The sequence below is a fragment of the Callospermophilus lateralis genome, chromosome 6 (assembly GCF_048772815.1).
Source record: "Callospermophilus lateralis isolate mCalLat2 chromosome 6, mCalLat2.hap1, whole genome shotgun sequence".
Classification (NCBI taxonomy): domain Eukaryota; kingdom Metazoa; phylum Chordata; class Mammalia; order Rodentia; family Sciuridae; genus Callospermophilus; species Callospermophilus lateralis.
The window spans coordinates 30,978,964-30,999,996 of NC_135310.1; the positions used below are offsets into that span (position 1 = coordinate 30,978,964).

The 21,033-nt window shown below is 37.2% G+C and overlaps 1 protein-coding gene and 1 pseudogene across 1 annotated transcript in view; both read right to left on the reverse strand.

Annotated features, from left to right (window-relative positions):
• Pde7b (phosphodiesterase 7B) overlaps positions 1-21,033 on the reverse strand; it is a 310,149-nt gene that overhangs the window by 145,756 nt on the left and 143,360 nt on the right. The gene's annotated exons all lie outside the window — the stretch shown is intronic.
• LOC143401669 (heterogeneous nuclear ribonucleoproteins C1/C2-like) lies at positions 10,931-11,865 on the reverse strand (annotated as a pseudogene).

The window sequence follows — 21,033 nt, forward strand, 5'->3', positions numbered from 1 at the left end:
TTATTGTTTCCCTTATGGATTAACTTTAAAGATAAGATTGAATATTAAGTGTAAGCCACTGTGGTGAACATATATGATCACTCTTAAAGAACCTTATTACTAAGTTTTTGAAAGTCTGTTCTCATCAAATGTCAAACAAAACTTGGCCAATTTTGCCATCCCTTTTCAGCATTTCCCGCACCCCTCACCATTTCCAGAATGGCTGGAGTACAGGAAAGGCTCTGAGTCTTCAATCTTCATCATTGGGATACTCTCACCAAGACCAGCTTCCTCATTTGATTTATTATACATTATGCAAAGTGGTCTTTGGAGGAAGCCTGGTAATCTTTCCCACTGTAATATTCCAGGCATGAATGAATGGTGACCAGATGATTCCACAAAGAAATAAAGATGGGAAAAAGTCTTTCATGGCATTGTAGCCAGTGGCCAATGCTGCTGCTGACTCAGAGAAATGCACCACAATGCCATTTCTCATGTTTTGCCTTAGCAAAACACAGACATACAGAAAACACAAAAGACAAAATAAACTCTACAACAGGCCACACTTTTTAACAGGTATCTCCTGGAAGTCATTCAGCCTCTGATGCAGTATTTGTAAGGTGCCAGGAGCCAGAGGCATGTGAAATCAGCTGGAAGACGAGGGTAATCAAGAGCATGAGGCTAGAATACCCCCACATTTATATGATTAAAAATTTGTACAGTTAACTAAACAAGAACGCTTAGAATAAATGAAAGCATCTGTTGGTAATTGGAAACACAGTTTGTTATATTTTTTTCCATTGTCTTCCTTAGTTCTTTCTAAGGCTAAATACTTCGCTATGATTACAAACACCTATATTTCCTGTTATCCAGCAGAACAACTAAAAAAAAAAAAACAAGAAAGAGGAAGCTGGAAGATATTGTATTAATGATTAATATACATCATCTTATCATTTCAGATAATTTTAGAAATTGTCCTCTGGGGTGGCAGGAGAACTGAGAGTGAAAATAAAGGGAAGGCCATTTAATATAGAGAATATACATCATGCTCTGCAAAGTGTGGCGTGGGGATTCCCAACAATTCATTTTTTGGTTTGATATATAGTATTGCTAGAAGAATAACAGCACTATACCCAAAGAAAGAATGCCTAGCACACTGGAATACTTTACAGCATTGATGTGTGTATAAGACCTTTGCATCAAAAGATTCTCTATGAATTTCCTTTCGGTAATTTTCTTTTTCACCCCCTCTTCCCTAGTCAAAATCAAGTGATATTTTGTTCTTCCTGTTCTGTAAATTACCTAAAAAGATTGTGCATCTTTCTGTCTCTAGGATATGGAAACTAACTTGTTCTGTTCTATTTTCTTTCTTTGTCTTCCATGGTCCCCTTCCTGAATCTATCCTGTGGTCTGCTGGTAAGACTTCTTGTACACCTTGTTCTCTGATATGTCTTTGCATTTGACATTGACATCTCTCACCCACTTAAATGCAAAGTAAAATCTACTGATCTTTGGCTTGCATATGTTATGTATCTTGCTGCTCTTGTATGTCTAAATTAGAGTATCAGGGCTCAACTTCAGAAGTACATCCACAGACTTTTAATCAATGCTCTTTAATACTGTTACTACTACTACCCCAACCTTGCCTTCAAACTTTGAGGAGTTGGTTGATTGAGCTGTCATTAAGATATTCAACTCTTTTTAACCATTAAAGAAACTTCAGTTAAGTCCTGTTTGTCTTTAAATGTTGTTGTATTGTGGACTGGACATAACAAAATCATGTCATTTTCAAATATGTAACATATGAAATGTGATGGCAACTACTAAGATTAATTTAACATAAAGAAAATTATTATTTACAAAAACAGTCCCTTTGTGGGGCTTTCAACTTTCAAAAATAGGCTCCCATTCACCAAGTCGCTTGAATTTATGTCAAATACACACCCAACATGCCAGATGCACTCAGATATTATGGATGATAGTGGAATAATGGCCTCTGAAGATGTCCACATCCTAGGACCTTGGAACCTGTAAAGATGTTGGGTTACACAGCAAAGGGAAATTCATGTAGCTGAAGAAATTGAGGGATTGCTATCCACTGGTATTCCACTAGGGAGAATGCCTGGATTATCTGAATGGGTCCAGTGTAACCCTGAGAGGTCTTTGTATGAAAGAGAAAGGTAGGAGAATCAGTGGCAGAGGGGTGTGATATGAGAAGGACTCTGCTTTCTGACTTTGAAGATAGAAATGTGCCCACAGCCAGCAACAATGGATCCTCCAAAAGATGGAAAAGATGAGAAAATGTAGTTTCCCTTTGAGTTACCAGAAAGAAACACAAAACTGGAGGAACCTTGATTTTGGTCCAGTGGGATCCATTTCAGTTCTTTAGCCTTCAGAACTATAACATAATAAATCTGAGTTCTTTTAAGTCATTTTAAGTTTATGGCAATTTGTTGTAATAACAACAAAAAATGAATATTATGTTTTTGCTCGGAGTGTCTCCCTTGTTGGGACATCTTTTTCCATTTGTTAAACCCAGATAAAGTCTCATTTGGTTCCCTGCCTCAAAAATAATTCTTCTGTTTAAATTAAGCAGTACATCTTATCCATTTTATTTATCAGCAATGCAACTTTATTTCTACCGGTATTTTCCCCTGGTGCTCTGGCCTGTCTTTTAATGTAGACTTTAGAAGTTACTTTGTAACTTGAATTATAGTGATGTACCTTTTATGCCTTCATTGGCTACCTATTATGGAGCCTGCTCCATACCAAGTGTTTAATATATAAAAAACATGATTCTTGACCTGGAAATTGTTTACAATTTTAGTCGAGAGACAGACATAAGCACAACTAATTATAAAGCACAATGAATTGTAGTGTTATACTATAAAGGTGAATATAATAAGTCTCGATTAGTGTTTGCTATTATAATGATGATAATCAAATTTTTTCATTAAATGTTTCTCCATAGCATGAAACTAAGACAATGCCTTAGAAATTGCTACTTAAGCTTTTAAAATTTATGTGCAATATACTATGACATCAAATCTGTACGTAGCCAGGAAAACATATTTTTACTGATTTTTTTATTTAATAGAATTTTTAAATGTTAAATGATTTAAAAACTTCTAAAGTGTTCTTACTTTTTTTCTTTTTTTCTAGCCAACTGTCGGCTTAAGAAAAGTTCCTTTTCCAACAGAGCAAAGAAAGAGGAATCAACACTGCTTGAGTTTAAAGGGAGTTTAGAGATAAATGATTTCTATAAGAACCTGTCTTGTTCAGTTTGGGTTGCAATATTAAAATACCACAGGCTGAATGGTTTAAAAACATAAATTAATTGTTCATAATTCTGGAGGCTAGACAAAGGTCAGGGTACCAAAAGGGTCAGGCTTCCTCGCTTGCCTTTCTGCTGTACCCTCACATGCCAGAGAAAGAGAGGAAGCAAGTTCTCTGGTGACTCTTCTGACAAGGGTGCTAATTACTTCTCGAAGGCCCCATCTCCAGTACCATTGCATTGGATTAAGGTTTAAACATATGAATTTTAGGGGGGCACAAGCATTTGGTTGGTAGCATATATTGTTTTCTAATTTTGTCAGTAGTAAAGCATGATCTGGACAGCAAAGCTTTGGGTTCCCACAGACCTGAGTGCAGACACTACCTCTGTATGCTTATTTACCAGACACAGTGCTAAGATTTTCAAAAATACAAAATTTCTCATTTAATCCTTACAAGAATTTGAAAGAGGTAGACACAAGATAAAAGTAACTTGCTGGAGATTCAGATCCCATGAAGCTTCCAAGGGTGATAATAACCTTTTAATACTATGCTATACTGTGTGTGGTTGCAATAGTGTATAAAACAATAGGAACCATGCTTAATTTATAGCTTAACTGTATCTGGTTATATCATTAAACTAAAAAGTGAGATGGGCTATAAAAGAAAGAATAATAGTGACACCCCAGCATCTTTTTCTATAGCTGTTATGGCTTGGATATGAGGTGTCCCTTCAAAGCTCCTGTGTTAATACAGGAATGCTCAGAGGTGAGATCACTGAATTGTGTGAGATGTAACCTAAACAATACCCCCTGGTTTGAATGGAATGACTGTAGTAACTGCAGGCAGGTGGGATGTAGCTGGAGGATGTGAGTCACTGGGGGTGTGACCTGGAAAGGTTCACCTCCCTTTGGCCCTACACCCTTTCTCCCTCTATTTTGCTTCCTGGCCACCATGAGTTGAGCATTGCTTTCCATTACACCCTTCCACCATGAGGTTGTGCCTCACCTTGGGCCCAGAACAATGAACTTACCTGACTATAGACTAAACTTTTGGAACAATGAGCCAAAACAAACCTTTACTTCTTGGAGTTGTTCTCATTGGGTATTCTGGTCACAGCATTGCAAAGCTAACATAGCTATTCTTCATGGCAGGATTACCTTGTGTTCCTCAAGCCAAAATCACACCTTCATTGTCACTATGGTCATGAATGTTACCATCAGGGTGGACTTCAGAACCTTGCCAGAGCCCTCATCAAAGAAAGTGCTGAAGAAAGTCTTCCTCTCTCAGCATGACCAAAGAGAAATAATATGTTATGCATGGACATTTAAAAAAATTAAATGAATGTATCTGGTCTCTTTTCAGTAATGGAGTGGTTTCTTCAAATCAAACCCTACATTATCCATGACTTTATTCCTTAGGAGAAACAAACTTGATTGACCCATACCATTGCTGTGATTGCCATTGCTGCACACTGTAACTACTGGGGTTAGTGATGGAAGACCATCAGAGTTGTTTTTATGTTATGTAAATAAAATTGCAGCAGCAACTTTGCTGCCTCTGACCTTAATTCCTGGGTCTGAAGAACCAAAGAATGATGACGTGGAATTGGTGAATGGCATCCACAGGCTTTCCCAAGATATAGAACAGATATTTTCCTTTTGGAGCCATTGAGTAAGGCAGCTTATAATATCTCAGTGCCAGCTGCATCTGTGTTTTCTAAACAGCTTGACCAGAATGGAAAGAAAAAGAGCCTTAAATGTTTCCAAGTGTTAAGGAAATGACTTGGGTCACTTTTTGCATGGACAACATTACTTGTGGGGAATTTGGATCTGGCCCCCAGCTGATGTCTGTCCTGGGGTAGAAGATGCATAGACGAAGCTGAAGACAGTCACGTGTCCAGTGGAACAGATGTGTTTGCTGCCTCAGTTACTTTCTTTGGTTTTACAGGGTAAATCTGATTACTAAGGAACTTATATTTACAAACTTTTTTACTAGGTAAGTATAAACCTATAAAGTCGCCATCACTTTTATGATACTCCTTCCTTTTAAAGGTGTTGTAGAATGATCGAAGGGCTTGACTCCTTAAGTGATATGCCTAATGTAAGGAAAAAATAAATCCTGGGGCAAATCGATCTGACATTCAAAAGCTTCAACAACTTTTTGTATTCTTCCTTCCTGTCCCCAATAATAATTTACTAGTAAACTCATTTATTACTTGAGTTAATAGTAAATACTCTAAATCTTCACCTATCTCAATCTAATTAAGCCTAATTATTCCATTTGTCGCTCTACACACACTAAACACAATTTATGCTTTGTTTTATTTAGCATTTGATTATATTCTGTAAATTCTGTATTTCATCTTTATGATATTAGATTTTATGAGTGCAGGTATTTGTTTCTTTGATATCTTCCTTACAGCACCCCCTAAAGTAGTCTAGATTACAGTGTATGCTGAATTAGCACAGAGAGCTCTGTGTGGGATAGCCACAGCATTTTTGGGAAACCTCAGAAGGATTACTTGGTGTTGCAAAATCCAGACTACTTTTGACCTAAACCATATTTTAGTTTTCTTGAAATTATTGAAGGGTTAGAACTTTTCCCCATTAACATGGTTGGTAAAGTCACGTTTTCCCCCAAGAGCACAACGTGCAAATAAAAGAGATTGGTATGGAAATCTACTTGTGGTTTTACCCCTTTGGTTCATCATTCTTATTTCTAACCTCTTGGTCAAACATACCACTTCCACCTATTTTCCTCAAGCTGGCATTTCTTGGGGGCTTTTGGGGAAAGAATTCAGAAACAAAATAAAATGTACCAAAACAAGACTGCTTTTACTCTCCAATAGAAAAAGGGGATTGAATAAAAGAGTTTTTGGGGCAATTAAGAGGATTAAATGAGAACACAAGTGGGAAGCACACAGGACAAGGCCAGGCACTAAGTAGGTATTCAATAAAATCCAGTTATTATGGTCTCTTCCAAGTTACCTGTTCTCTTCTCTATGGAGTTGGTATCAGTGACCCCTTTAGCCCTATATGCCACTAGGAGAGCCAGCAGGTGTGGGATGAAGGTGATATATGAAAGGGAAAAGATAGAAGAGATGAATGTAAGAAAAAATAAAGAGTGTATGCTTGGTACAAAGTGGTCAAGGAGCTAAACGAAAGACAAGATAAAGATTTAAAAAAAAAGAAAATAAAGAGAAAAGAAGAGTACAGATTTCCACTAACAATGATCTGGAAGTTTACCCCAAGACATGGAGGAGATAGGTTGCTGGCCCCTTGACCTCCATATTGGTCTACTGCTGTCTCTTTACCTCATATTCTAACTATTTATTTATTTTTTTGGTACCAGGTTTGAACTCAGGGGCACTCAACCACTGAGCCACATCCCCAGCCCCATTTTGTATTTTATTAGAGACAGGGTCTCACTGAGTTGCTTAGCCCTTTGCCATTGCTGAGGTTGGCTTTGAACACACGATTCTCCTGTCTCAGCCTCCAGAGCCACTGGGATTACAGGTGTGCGCCATGACACCCATCTTTCATGTTCTAACTTTTATCACGTGTTACAGGTCATCTGGAAAGCCCTCCAGATCCAATTTTACAAACTGTAGTCTGAAATTATTATTTTCATTTCTATAGTGTGATCTAAATAGCTACCAACTGTGAAAATTGATTTAGTTTCTCCCTAAAACTCTGTAAATCCATTATAACATACTATAACAACATTTTTTAGAAATGCTATTTTTTTTTTCTAGCTCTCCTTCCAAGGATGCAGTTAGTGAATTACCAAGGGCTTTCTTGGTGAGGCATTGTCATCTGTAAGCTGGCCTCTTAAGGACATTGCAAGAAGCCGGGTCCTGGCTGGTAAACAAAGCACTTTGGAAACTCCTTACCTTTTCAGGCCTTAAGAACATTATTTAGGGCATTAAAGTAGCAATTTTCTAAATGATGTGTTTGTGGCCTGAAAAAAGTAACGCAGCTCCAGAAGGTCTTTCCCCCCACCAGGGGGTGGCCATGGAATGACTCCTATAATGAGAGAACTCAGAAGTTTCCTTTAAGAGTGTTAGTTGATTTGGGCACTGGGAGAAATTGTAGAAGCTGACTGTGTCAAAGAAAAGCAAGCAATGATTATCTTTTTTGTTAGGAGAAGGATTGAAAAAGAAAGGTGCTCTGTCCAAGGGGCAGAGGAAGCCAGTGTTACTGGAAGAGATCATAATAGCTGGATTTTTTTCTGAACTGTCATTTCTCAGCCCTTCTGATGAAGAGTGGAGAAAGAGTGTTGGTGAAGTTAGTGTGGGTGTGGACTAGGGGACAATCAGGAGATCTGGAGGTCTCTATTACATCAAGGATTCAGATAAAATTGATCCCAGGGCTCCTAGGACTCTGCCAGGTCTCAAAGGTGAGATTCCAGTTTAGGGGGTCCTAGGAAGTCCCTGAGCTTGTCAAACTGGCAGTGTCCTGCTTTGTGGACAACGTCTTGGATCTTTTGCACTAAGAGAAGAGTCTGAGCCAAGTGTGATGTTACTAGTTTAACTGCCAACCAGAGCAGGTTATTCATCAGGTATAGCAGGTGCCTGTTCACTGCACGAATGACCATGTACCTTGAATGGCCTCACATGAATCCAACAAACAAACCCATGATCCGAGGAACAAGCAAGAGTCTCAGAAAGGAAACTTGGCCAGCATGGAACTGCACTAATAAGTAGCTAGTTGGGGAGAAAAAAGGTTTCAGACTCCCCTGGCACAGGAGTAAGATGAAAGAGTGGGAAAGACCCTAATGAATGAACTAGGTTGCTATTCTCAAAGATGAAGATGGGCAGGCAGAGTGATGGGGACTCCATAAGCAAAGGAGAGGGTGGCATGAAATGAGCTTTCAGTCCAGACAATGTTGGGCTGTGGAGACTAGAAAATGTTTTTGGATGTCCTTCCAGTGTGATGACAAGCCATTAGAAGATTTCAGAAGAAGAGTGACATGATTTAATATAGTTTTCACAAGACCACACTGGTAGCTTTGTGGAGAAGGGATTGTATATGAGCAAGAGTTGAAACATAAATTAACCAAGAGGCTAATAAAATTCAAGAAAGAATGACGGCTTGGTTAGAGCAGTAGCAGAGAAACCAATGGAAAAATAAACAGTTTCAGAAAATAATCTGGAGGTGGGATTTCTAGATGGTATCCATGGATTGGTGGGTGAAGAAAAGAGAGCTGCTAGGGTCTAATGTTATTTGTGGGGATGGTAAGAAATATATTCAGATATGTTTAATCAAAGAGTTGGTTGGATAATGTAAGTTTGGGATGACTTTTAGATACCAAGTAGATAACAGGTAGGGAGTCTGAGTATGGAGTATAGAGGAAAAGTCAGTCCTTATATAATTATTTGGGAGGTTTTTAAATAAAAGCAAAGAAACATCAAACTAGTTCAGTCCGGACTCACCAACTCCAAATCAACTCTTAGAGAATTAGGCATGAAGCATGAAGGATAAAGAATGGGAAAGAGCTATACCTCTACTCTTAGAAACTATTCTAAAGGGGAGGCAGGTTAAAAATCATACTGTTGATAAAATGTGGTAAATGGAGATAAATGTGGTGAAATAGGACATATAAAGAAAGCTGCACTAACTTGTTATGCCTGGAATTGTCAGGGACTGTAGAGACAAGAGGTGACCTGAAAGTCATTGGATAGGAACAGTTTTCTTATAACTCCCTTCCTCTTAGTATGGGTGCTTACTTAGAGATCGTAGTGAGCAGATGGGGTTGGTTGCAGAAGTGTTAAATGGACAAAAAGTAATTTTTTTTTTCAGTCTTTAGAGGCCCTGTTCTTAAGCAAGGCAACAACAGCCCTGGGACTCAGCAGTTTGCTATGTGAAGAGTGGTTTGCTTTGGATCAGTAGTCTCCTGCCTTAGGGACATGGAATGATAAGGAATCAAGGCCTGGGAGAATCTTCCTTCAATATATTTAAAGATTATATTACTATCTATTTCAACATATTAGGTGGTTTAATTTGTGCATCTACAAGTATTTAAGACATAAATATGTATATGCATGCATGTGTCTAAGTAAAATATTTAGCTGTGATAAGATTATGTAGGTCATCAAAAACGTTCAATTCTTTGTTTGAACTTTAATTCTATCAACTCAGTTAGAAGGTGAAGCAAGAGAGAAGAACAGGACTCTCCAGAAATCATTCCTCCTTCCACTGTAGAAACATCAATTTGAACAGCTATCCACATGCAAAAATACCTTTTTAAGAGCTCAAGAAATCAGATGAGAGACCTCAATGCCTGGTCATAGCACAATAATAGGAAATGATGCATTGAAGAGGGTGATTATACAACTCATTGAAATAATATTGTTACTCTTTGTTGAACAGAAACTCCAATTAATTGTGGTTAATAAAAAAAGAAAAAGGAACACCCAAACAATTATTTCCAAATTAATTCTGTCTCATAGACAAAATATATCACACTGGGGGACAAAATGGTAAAAACCATATTCGGTGGTGCCTGAATATCACAGGGTCAACTCTAAAATATCATCAACTTGGTGGCTACGTCTTTTCTTTCTCTTCTTCACTTCTTAGTTGAACTACTAAGTTGTCAACCATTCAATTCCTTTATTACTTATTCTAACTATTTGTAAAATTAAAAATATTTTTTTCAAGGAATTAATTTCATACTTATTTGAAACAATGGAATTCCTACAAAGCACCCCGTAAATTACCAGAAGAGAATTAGTTAAATGTCCTTTCCTTGAATCACTTTACTTGTTGAACCATTTATTCCAAGGGAAATCATCTATTAACCTCAGAAGCAGGTCAGTTTTAATAAAGTGCTGTGCATTTCTCTAGTGTTTACTTTCAGGATTATATTTTAAAGAATCCACTTATTTGTATACCTATTGATTCCTTTGAATTGGATAAAAGCAGAAATTGTGTTTTTATGAAAGTGGAGACTGAGCTGGGTGGATGGCTTTGAGAGGTGGGGAGAAAGAAAGCCAGGAACACACTGCCAGGAGTTAGGGATGCTGGGTCAGAAAAAAGTGAACCCATAGGTCAAGCCCATATTCAGAGGATTAATGATGCAGTATCACCAAAAATTTTTAAGTAAGAATTTGGCTTTTGAGATATATATCTTCAATTAAATATCTTAAGAAACATTGGAACCTTGTGAGACTTCTTTATGGTGATTTATGAGTTCATATTTTTTCGGGAATAAAAACCATACATCATTTTTATTGTTAAATCATAAAGAGGTAACAAAAATCAAAGCAAAAATTACAGGGTAAGGCTTAACAAAACGACTAGGAGCATCAAAGGAAGTGAAAATTGCCCTGTATTAGGCGCAGGGCAACATGAATTAATGAACAAGGGAAGGATGAAGAAAGAACAGTGAGCATGTGCTGAAGGTACTAGGGGGAGGGTCTGGTGAAACTTTGATCTTAGACAAGCACCTAGGTAAAGAATAATGGGATAAGATTTCTAAACCCCACTATAGGCTTAAGAGTCATCATCACCAGGGCTGGGGATGTGGCTCAAGCAGTAATGGCGCTCGCCTGGCATGCGCGGGGCGCCGGGTTTGATCCTCAGCACCACATACAAATAAAACAAAGATGTTGTGTCCACCGAAAACTGAAAAATAAATATTACAAAAATTCTCTCTCTCTCTCTCTTCTCTCTTAAAAAAAAAAGTCATCATCACCATTGGCGCTGTCTCTGTCATTCTCTCCTTCCTCTGCCTCTTTTTCATGATCCTTGATCAACGCCAGCTGGTCATCCCCTCCGTCTTCATTATCATCATCATCCAGTAGGACCTCTTCCTCAGCAGAGTCATCTGCACCCCCCTCAGACTCCATCTTCACATTAATTTCATCTTTCTTCAGGGAACTGCTGCTCTGCTCCTCCTCTGACTTATCATTCTTCATCTCTACTCTTGTTTGCTCTGCTCCTTTTCAATTTTTTCCAGGTTTTCCAGAAAATAGTTGGGTCAGCTTCTTCTTAATGGCCTGAAGGTTATCTCCTTTCAACTTTCCAGACTGGGAAGAGGATCTCCGTTGTCCACTCTAAGAATTGAAGCCACTTTTGCCCCTTCTGGAGGTGTTCCTGAAACATGCTGGTGTTTAGAGGGCACTACGACCTTAGCCATAGGAGGAGGAGAAGGAGGAACTCGTGCCAGGTGACTGTACATCCTGTCGTAATAATAATGTTGAAAGTCATAGTCCAAGTCAGAAGAGGAGCTGAGTAGAGGGCACAGGGAAGGATGTTCTGATACTGACCAGTACATCTCCACTGCAGATTGGTTTACACCTGCTTTTCCTCTGTTCACTTTGGGCTCTGCAGCCAGATTGATATCTAAAACGTGGCCAGCAATCATTCTGCCATCCTTTCCTGCTACAGCAGCCTGGTCATTTTTCTCATTAACATACTGGACAAAGGCAAAGCCCTGATGGATGCAACAACCCACAATTTTGCCATACTTGGAGAAGTTTGCTTCCACATCAGACTTCTTGATCACCAGAGTGTTGAGATTCCCAATGAATACACGGGAGTTCATGGAGCATGGATCGGTCTTGTTGGTAACATTGCTAGCATCGTGTTTGATAAGGTTCCTCATAAAGATGAAAAGAATGTAGCTGAAGATCAAAAAAGTCTCACTCAAGCAAAGTTCCACTAACTTATATATTTCAAGTGAATTGTAACCAAGAGTGCGGAGGGAGAAGAGATTCGATTCTGAATCTCCTACACTCAGATTCTATGTGAAGAAGCCCACCATGGCTGCAACCACTCAGCATTTGTCTCTTCATAAAATGGCCAAGTTCATATATTTTTTTTATTTGAATTGTTGTGGTGAGAAGGCACCATGTTATTTTAATTGTTCAGAGTGTTCCAAGGTGCTCCTTAGACTTCGAATGCCATGATGGCTCTGACACAGGCTGAATGTTAGCCTTCTTTTTCTTGACTGCACTGGGTTTAAGATAGTTTGCAATGTTGAAGAGTTGATCTCATTTCTAGTCAGGTTAATCATAATGTCCAGGTGTTAAGACAAGTGGATGATATTTGTATTTTTAGCCAAGATCACCCAGGGGAAGGATAACTCAACCCCCGGGGCCCTCAGGAAAAGTCAAATCAAAAAGGGAAATCAGTTTGTCTTTCAAGTTAAATTTTGTCTGGCTCTCATTTATAGGCTGCCCAAGGCCAGACAGGTCTCTGAGCATGGGTGGAGAGGTGTCTCCTGATTTATGTTGAATTCAGTAACCTGCAGCCTGGGACTGAATACATTCTGTTTCATTATTCTGCCCTGTCAATCATACTGAAATGAGATTTAAATGATTTGTTCCATGTTGCATGAAAAGCTAGACATAAAAGTCAGGAAAAAAAAACTATGACTTTTTAAAGCCCAAATTACTATTTAATACTGTTGAAATTTTCCCTGAGCTATCTTATTCACTGCCATCGCAGTCTCTGATTTCCTAGGGCCATGAAACTAATGTTTGTAATGTTGAAACAGAACACATTTGGCCAACAGTGCTTGAGGTAAGAATACCTAGGAGTATGTGTGTTTGTGTGTTAATGTTCAGAAAATGTGTTAATGTTCTTCTTGACTATAGGTAGGTTAAAATTTTAAGGGTGAAATGTAAAGTTGCTGACTCCTTCTGAAGCTAAACAAGAGTACATTTCCCATATAACCAGAGATATTTGGGTACTTAATTGTATGCAGCACCTTTCTTTGGTATAACTTTGATCACCCAATTCAAAAAGTTAGATAAGATAGAAAAAAGCCCATCAAATCCAAAGGTTAACATTTATGTACTTAAGTTAATGATAAAGAACTTAGTTTTATCATAAGGTGAGTTTACTAGTGATTTTTTTTCCACCAGTATTTCCTATTTAAGACACTGAACTTGAAAAAAGAATATTTGGGTGAAATTAGTTTTGTATGTGAAATGTGTAAAATACTTCTGTTTAAATAACTTCATGATGATTATAAAAATCTATGCTCAGGGACTCTTTTGTATGTTTCATACTATTTGCTCCTATGGCCCCAGGCTGCTATGGTTTTCAGTTTGATGCCAGCATTTGGCAAGTTTTCAGGTCACTTTTACTGTTTTCAAGGCAATGGGTTGTAGCAACCAGTTCCTACCTTCAACTGGATTGCTTTGAATCTTGTAGAGTCTGTGTAAGTAGACAGCCAGTTGGTTAACAATATCTTTGAAGTGCCTTGTTCTTGTAAATAAGTAGGCTTAGAGTTAGCTGTTTCTCAGCTACTAGATCTAATTTAGAAATCATACTAGCTATATCCAGAAGAGTTTCTCTCAGAATACCCAGAGTTACTTTGTCCCCCAGCCCCTTTAGAAGTCCTTTTAGATTACTTCTGGCTCTCTGTTCTGTTCCAGAGATTGAACCCCGACAAAGCTCTGCCTAAACTTGGGTAGAGGTATAGCACAAGGAAGTGTCCAGACCAGGAAATCTGAAGTGAGTCTGTTGGTAGAGGTATAGCACAAGGCAGTGGCCAGGCCAGGATCTCTGAAGTGAGTCTGTTGCAATTCTGGTTTTGGCATCGTCCTGCTGTGTGACATTGGGCAGGTTACCTCACCTCTTATTCCTTATTTAATCAATTGGAAAATGAGATGAAGGTAAACACTCCCCAGAGTTATCATGAGGATGAAGTAAAGGGTGTGGTACAATGACACCTACTATTTTCAAACACTTATTATGTGCCAGGTACATATTTAGTGCTCATAAATGGCAGTTTTTGCCTCTGTGCCCTTATTGGTTAGATTTTTATGTAACGAGTCTACTCGTTTCTACAGTATTTGAAAAAATGTGTAAGCCCACACACTTTTTCAAATACTGTAGAAAATAACAAGAAGGCCAAAGGGAATAATCAGAAAGAACCTACCATGTATAGATGATGGGTTAGACATTTTACCAGTGTTGTATCATCTAATCCTCTCAGAACCCTCTGTAATAGAGTCTATTTTCCTCATTGTATAGATGAAAAAAATAAAGGCCCAGATAGATTGTTCTGTATTTTGCTGCATCTTTCTGCAGCAAGATGAAGAGAACAAATTTATGATGATTGAGATGTTAATAATCTAGTTAATTTTTTCTTGTTTATTAGAAAAATATAAATCATGTTTTCTTTTATGGAATTAAAATAATGGAGTTAAAATAGAAATACTAAATTTAAAATAGAGATACTAAATTTAAAAATAGAGATACTAAATTCATCTCATTCTGCTTCAAGTAGAGGTTCTCATAGATCACTGCATGAGTTAAAGGCTAAATTACTTTGTTTCAATCATAATACACACTGAGGCTTGTTTTTGCTGCCAAAACTGTTCTTTGGTTTAGAAAATTTCCCCTAGGTCATTTAGAAGTATTCCCAGAAAAGATGAAAATGCCAAAAACCTGGTCAAAAAATTTTTCAAGTATTGCACCAAGAATGGAAAGAATCCGGGAATCAAGAATGTATATTTATCTGGTCACAAGGAGAATAGGGGTTATCTGAATACTGCGGACTTTACTTCCACAGCTGATAATTTCCCCCTCTTTCTCTTAACTTCGTGTATTGTGTGATCAATCTTCCTACCTTTCTCTTATTTTCAAGGCTCTGATTTATTCTCTGGAGGAATAGGCACTTGAGAAACATTTCTTTTTGGGCTTCACCTTTACAAAGGAAGGTGCAAATTAGATGCAGGAAATTTATAATTCTATTTCCATCTTTAAAAAGAAATATCACTCAGGCATTGGTCTGCTCTGTCACCTTGAATCAGAAAACAGCTCCATCTGGTTTATTTAGTTTTTGATAGCTCACACTTCAAAGGAAAGCAAGGGTTATATCCGCTGACAATTGTGTAGCCTGTGCAAGCAAAAATAAAATTCTCTCCCGACCCCTGCAGTGATCAGTGTATATATCCTGAAGCAGGAGAGATCTGATGACGTCTGTAGTGGTTTGCTGACTCCCAGCAGGCTTGATTTTGCAGTCTTGACTCAGGAAAAAAATCTTACCAGCTTCTAGCAAAATTGTGCCCAAGAAAAGATACACAAATACAGTTAAATTGACTCTGGTGCTAGTTTTGGTCTTAACATTATGTGAGTGTGTCTGTTGGCACACACATGTGCAGGCACACACACACACACACACACACACTCACACGTGTGTGTCAGCTTCAACATCCACCTTTGATGTAAACTTTTGGAACCCCTTGTAGCTCTAATTTTGTGTTTAGGCTTTCAGGAACAATTCTGGCAGCAACTTCCCACAGGCAATTGGCTTAACCATCTATGGATATCCATGTGTACTCCCCAGGGTCAGATTTGGTTCTTAATTCATGGAAAAATTACAGAGGACTAATATGTTTCATGTATTAACATTTCAAAGAGTCAGGCTTTGAACAGAGATACAAATCACCAATACTTAATTTTGCCCATAAGTTTTATTCTACCTACTTTCAAAATAACCCCAGTTCTATTTCTAGCCCTGCCTCAGTTATGCAACTGCTGTCTGCTTTGGAAGCCCCATCTGCAATATAGGGATGATAATCCTTTCCACCTACGTCATGTCACAGTGGTGTTTTAAGAATAATGAATAGAGGGATGACTGCATGAGCCCCAAGCTTTTTAAAATGCAACAGGCTTATAACAGGGCTAAAAGTGACACATTAGATAGAGTTCTATAAAAACTTATAAACTAAAAGTTTCTTAAAAATATGTAATTAAAATTAATTGAAAAATGAACAAAATATATATGTAGATGTCTACACACAAACAGTAATAATTTGCCCAACTTATTTACATATTTATAATGGAATATTTCCACAGAAAAGCTTAAATATAACATCATGAATATTTTGTACAAGTTAAAATTGACAATGGTTATCACTAATGGTAGTATTGTCAATGATTTTATTTTCTTTTATTAGCTTTCCTATATAATACAAGTTTCCTAAAATGAATATATAGTCCTTCCAAAATTTAAAAAAAAACAATTTCAATAAATATATTATGAAAAACTAACCAGATGAGATAGAAATCATATATACAGAAGATAAAGTTCAGCTCCTTGGGGAAAATTCCTTTAAACTCTAAAAGAATAAGGTTGGGGTGAGACATGAATGAAATAAATGAGTTGTTCCAATTTACTGCCAGTCTTAGAGTATTTGGGTTGGAACCCAGTTTGCAATTGTAAGAACAGCTCAGAGAGAACCTATCATTAAGAAGAAGAGCCAAGTCTTTTGTATTTGTCCACAGGTTTGTACAATATGTTAGTATCTGGTTAGATGCTGTTAGATCTAGTCTTGTCTATTAAATTTAGCACCCTACTGAGTGCCAATAAATATGATGTATTCATAAAGTCCCAAAGGAAGATTCTAATAAGTAAGTTAACCGTACTCTCCACTACTCCTTTAACCTTAGATTTCTTCAAGTTCTTCTAATATGCTGCAAACTTTTTCAGCTCCAGGTCTTCTCACACCCTCTTTATCTTTCCAGAGCACTCTTTTCACAAAGCTAATTTCTACACATATTTTAGGGATGATTTTGGCTCTTATCTCTTCCACAAATCATATTCTTGTTGCCAAGACCAAGTTTAATGGCTTCCCATGTGCTACTGTGACCATCCATATCCCCTCCTGACAGCGTACTTGTCTACGACCTCTGGTCTGAGTACCTGGGAGCAGAGAACTTTGTGCCTTACACACAGTAAGTAGAACACAGTGGGTAAGAACTGCTGTGTCTTCTCACTGTTCAACAATGCTCCAGGCCACAGGTTATGAGAAGAAAGAAGAAAACCCTGGTCCTGGCCATTGTCATTATGCATGTGTTTTTCTCTCGTAAAAAAATGATGAAAAGAGGAAGAAATTTTTAAGATTTATTAGGAAGAAACTTTAATGTATTGCATAATTTACTTAATCAAATTTGTTATTCATAAAAAAATACCTTGGCCTGCCTTGGAGAAATGACTACATACACATTGGAATTTTAAAATAAAAAAGATGAAAAAGATTTCTTTTCCCTCTGACTATTGTAATTCTCAAAGGCAAACATTTGTGTTAGTTCTACACATGTTACATCAAAGATAACATGATTTGTGCTTCTTCTTTGAAAAATATCCTACATCTGTGAGCCATTAGCTTTTGTCTTGCTCTTTTGTTATATTGGATGAGTTCCTTGAATGCTTTATGTCTCCATATTTCTAACTGTGGAATGGGGCTACTTCTGCTCTCCATAGTGAAAGGTATGTTTAGGAAAAAAAAATCATGCTAGAACTAGATGTTTGCTATTAATTAAAGTGGAGAATTTGCTTTTTCATTATAGTTTATTGTCAGAGTACTCTCTTTAATTAAAGGAATTATATCCTTTTTTCTTTGTTCTTTTTAGTTATACATGACAATAGAATGTATTTTGACATATTGTGTATACATGGAATACAATGTCCCATTTTTCTTATATGTTACATGACCTCATATATATTTAAATTATACAAATATTTCTTTCTCAATTCCCAGCTAAAATAACTGAACTGCTAAAAACATGTTGTTATTGCAAATACAATAGAATGGAAAAGATATAAAACATAACGTTTTTCACTCTCCAACTTTTCTGTATCATGACTCTGAATCTACAGTCAGCCCTCTGTACCTGCTGACTGTGCATCTGTGAATTCAATCAACTGTGGATCAAAAACATTTAAAAATCATTGTACTGGCATTGAACATACACAGATTTTTTCTTGACATTGTTCTCTAAATAATACAGTATAACAAATATTTATATAGCATTTATGTTTAATAAGTAATTTAAAGATGATTTGGAGTATATGGGAGCATGTGTACAGGTTATTTGCAAATACTATGGCATTTTATATGAGGGACTTGAGCATCAGTGGACTTTTTTATTTGTAGGAGGTCCTGGAATTCACTCTGATGGCTATACTTATGAATAAATGTATTATTAAAATGAATTAGGACAAAGTGAACAGACTTACTTAAGTTTGTCTGGCTCCATCAGACTAGGCTGGCTTGACATGTCCACCTCCAAAAGAGTCTTGATTTCTCCTGTTATTTAGACATTGCTGATCAGGGGTACAATCTAGAACTCAGTGTGGTGCCATAACCAGGTCAATAGAGAGCTACCAAGCAGGACCCCAGCATGAAGGGAGCCTTAGGACAATGTTAACCCTGAATAGTAATTTTGCTGGCAGTGTTACTCCTGAGCAGTCACATAGTGGGGCATCTAATCTGCAGGCAGAGGGCTGGGAAAGGAGTGGATGCTCTGTGCTGGGAGAGAGGAAGGAAGTGGCATGACTTAAAGAAGGTAAAACAGGAAAATCAAAAGGTTTGCTCAAGCACTTTTTAGGCATAGTTTTCCTTTATTAAATTGTCACAATTGTGTTCTTGACTGGGAATTGTATCTTCCAACTCCTGAAGTAGGCATACACAAATCAAAGCTCCTAAAATAATGAATATGGAGGAGATGTATAACCGTATTCTAAATCATTCTCATTTCCCCAAAGCTCAATTCCCCCAATTCAAAACTTACATTCCTAAATTAAAAAAATTATATATATATATATATATATATATATATATATATATATATATATATATATCTCCACAAATCTGACAACAGATGCCTGCACATCCTGTGATTTTAAGCTCAACCACTCTGGATAATGTTAGAAAAAAGATCCCATTGAAACTGTCTTATCAAGTTAGAGATGCTTCTCTGCTGCAACCAGTAAGCCTCAGACACACACAAAATAGTGCAATATTTATTATTTTAAAATATTATTTAAAAGACCAAGATCCACACAGATACTGCAATTGTGCAAAAGAATTCCAAGGTCAGCCAGCATAAACATCCATTAATAATAAAAGACCAATATGAAATGAAAATTATATGCTCCATAAGTTTGGCTATAGGATTCAATTGATCCTGTAATGTTTCAAGTAAATAATGATGCATGAATCGTCAGTCCTACTCTGGGAAGAAAGATGTTCCATGTTTAATATTCATTTGAGGAGTGAAGTGACAATCTTGGGAGCCACTGAGTGTTGCCATCTGGATGTTAGGGCAGCCTAATACTGCACTCAAATTCTATGTGTATTTCTGCTGTTAAGAAAGAGAAAGGAAAAAAAAAAAACTTTCAGGTTTTTTTTTTTTTGTGAGGGGGCTGTTAGAAGTGAAAAATCACAATGAGTATCAACTATCTGACTGAGAAAGTGCAAAGAACAAATGATTAGGCTTGTTATGATTAGGTCTGGGGTTTGAGTCAAATGCAAGTTTCCAAGCTAAGGGTTTTAGGAATGTCAGCCTTTAACTGGAAGGCAGGCTGACCTGTTATCCTGGGCAAATAACCCTTCTGTGCAGGGGTTCAGGGACACCATATGTAGCTCCCCACACTATGGTGGGGCCCTGGAACCAGGACTGCCATCATTTTCCCTTAACCTCCTAACCGTGCCCTCCTATGAATCTGTAATCTGGTTAGGGAATCTAATTTCTCATCTTTGTGCTTCTGACCTTATTTTACATTGACAGCTTTTTGCTCTTTTTGACTCAGTTTACAAATGAGAAACTGACAAGTCCTATTAACTTTGTCGAAGTCTTTGCCAAGCCCAGCATGTTTCTTTTAGAAGAGAAAAGCTTGAATGTGAATAGAAAGAAGGTCCAAATCTAGTAATGGCATTAGTTCCAATGCCTAGCCATGCCCCATGGGTTAGAAATTCCTAAACACTGGTACAGATAATCTAAAGACCAATATTCTATAGTTTATGAAACCTGGGGTTTTTTTTTGTAATAAATAACTCAATTGTTTAGAAATCTCTCAGTACAAACAATGTGTTCTCTCAAACTAGACTAAATTACAGACAACTTATTCACCAAAGTCTTCCTCTAGGTCTCAGGAGACATGACTTCTCTCTTCACCTAAGTGTCTATGACAGAAAAGATGATACATTCACTTGTTCCTTCTTCCTTGTATAGGAACACTACATTTCCCAGTCTCCCTTGCCAGTAAGATTGGTCATATATTTTTCTCTCTCCTTTATTATTTTTTCCCTCCTTCTCTCTTTCCACCATTTAAGTCAGTAAATGAAAAGAAATGAGAATTGTAATATCCTAGTATCACTGTGGAGTTTAAACATTATGGTTGTTAATCTGCAGGTAAGTTTGAAAAACAATTCAAGATAATAAACTGAAACACATTGTCTGGAACATAAATAATCTGCAATTTAAGTTTTTTTTTTTTTAATTTAGTGCCCAGGATTGGGGAAGCACAATGTGTTACTGACAGTCAACACAGTTTCCTTCATGGTGGTCAGAACTCCAATTGGTAACAGAAAGAATGATGGGAAACCTCCATCTTTACTGAATAGGCTGACCTGGAAAAACCAAAAACTTCTTTCTCCTTCTCTGAATAGTACTGTTATGTAATGAGATGAGACTTTCTCATTAAAAACTGATTTCAAATACATTATATCAGTTAATTCTAGCACTCTTACAAGATCAAATTGCTATATTCTTTCGGACACTGGATTAGAGACTTACCTACTGTTATAACATTCATCATAGAATGTAAGAATATATAGAGCAGCTTAGAAAAAACAAGTTTTCTGACTGTTTCCACTGGGATGTGTATATTGGTTATGTAAAATGTAATAATTGTTCCCACTAAGAAGTAGAAAATAAAGAGTCAGTATTATGAAGAAAATATTCATGTATAACCTCTATCCCTGAATGTTAGTTGTTAACATTCCCTGTTATTCTCCTAGTCTTATCT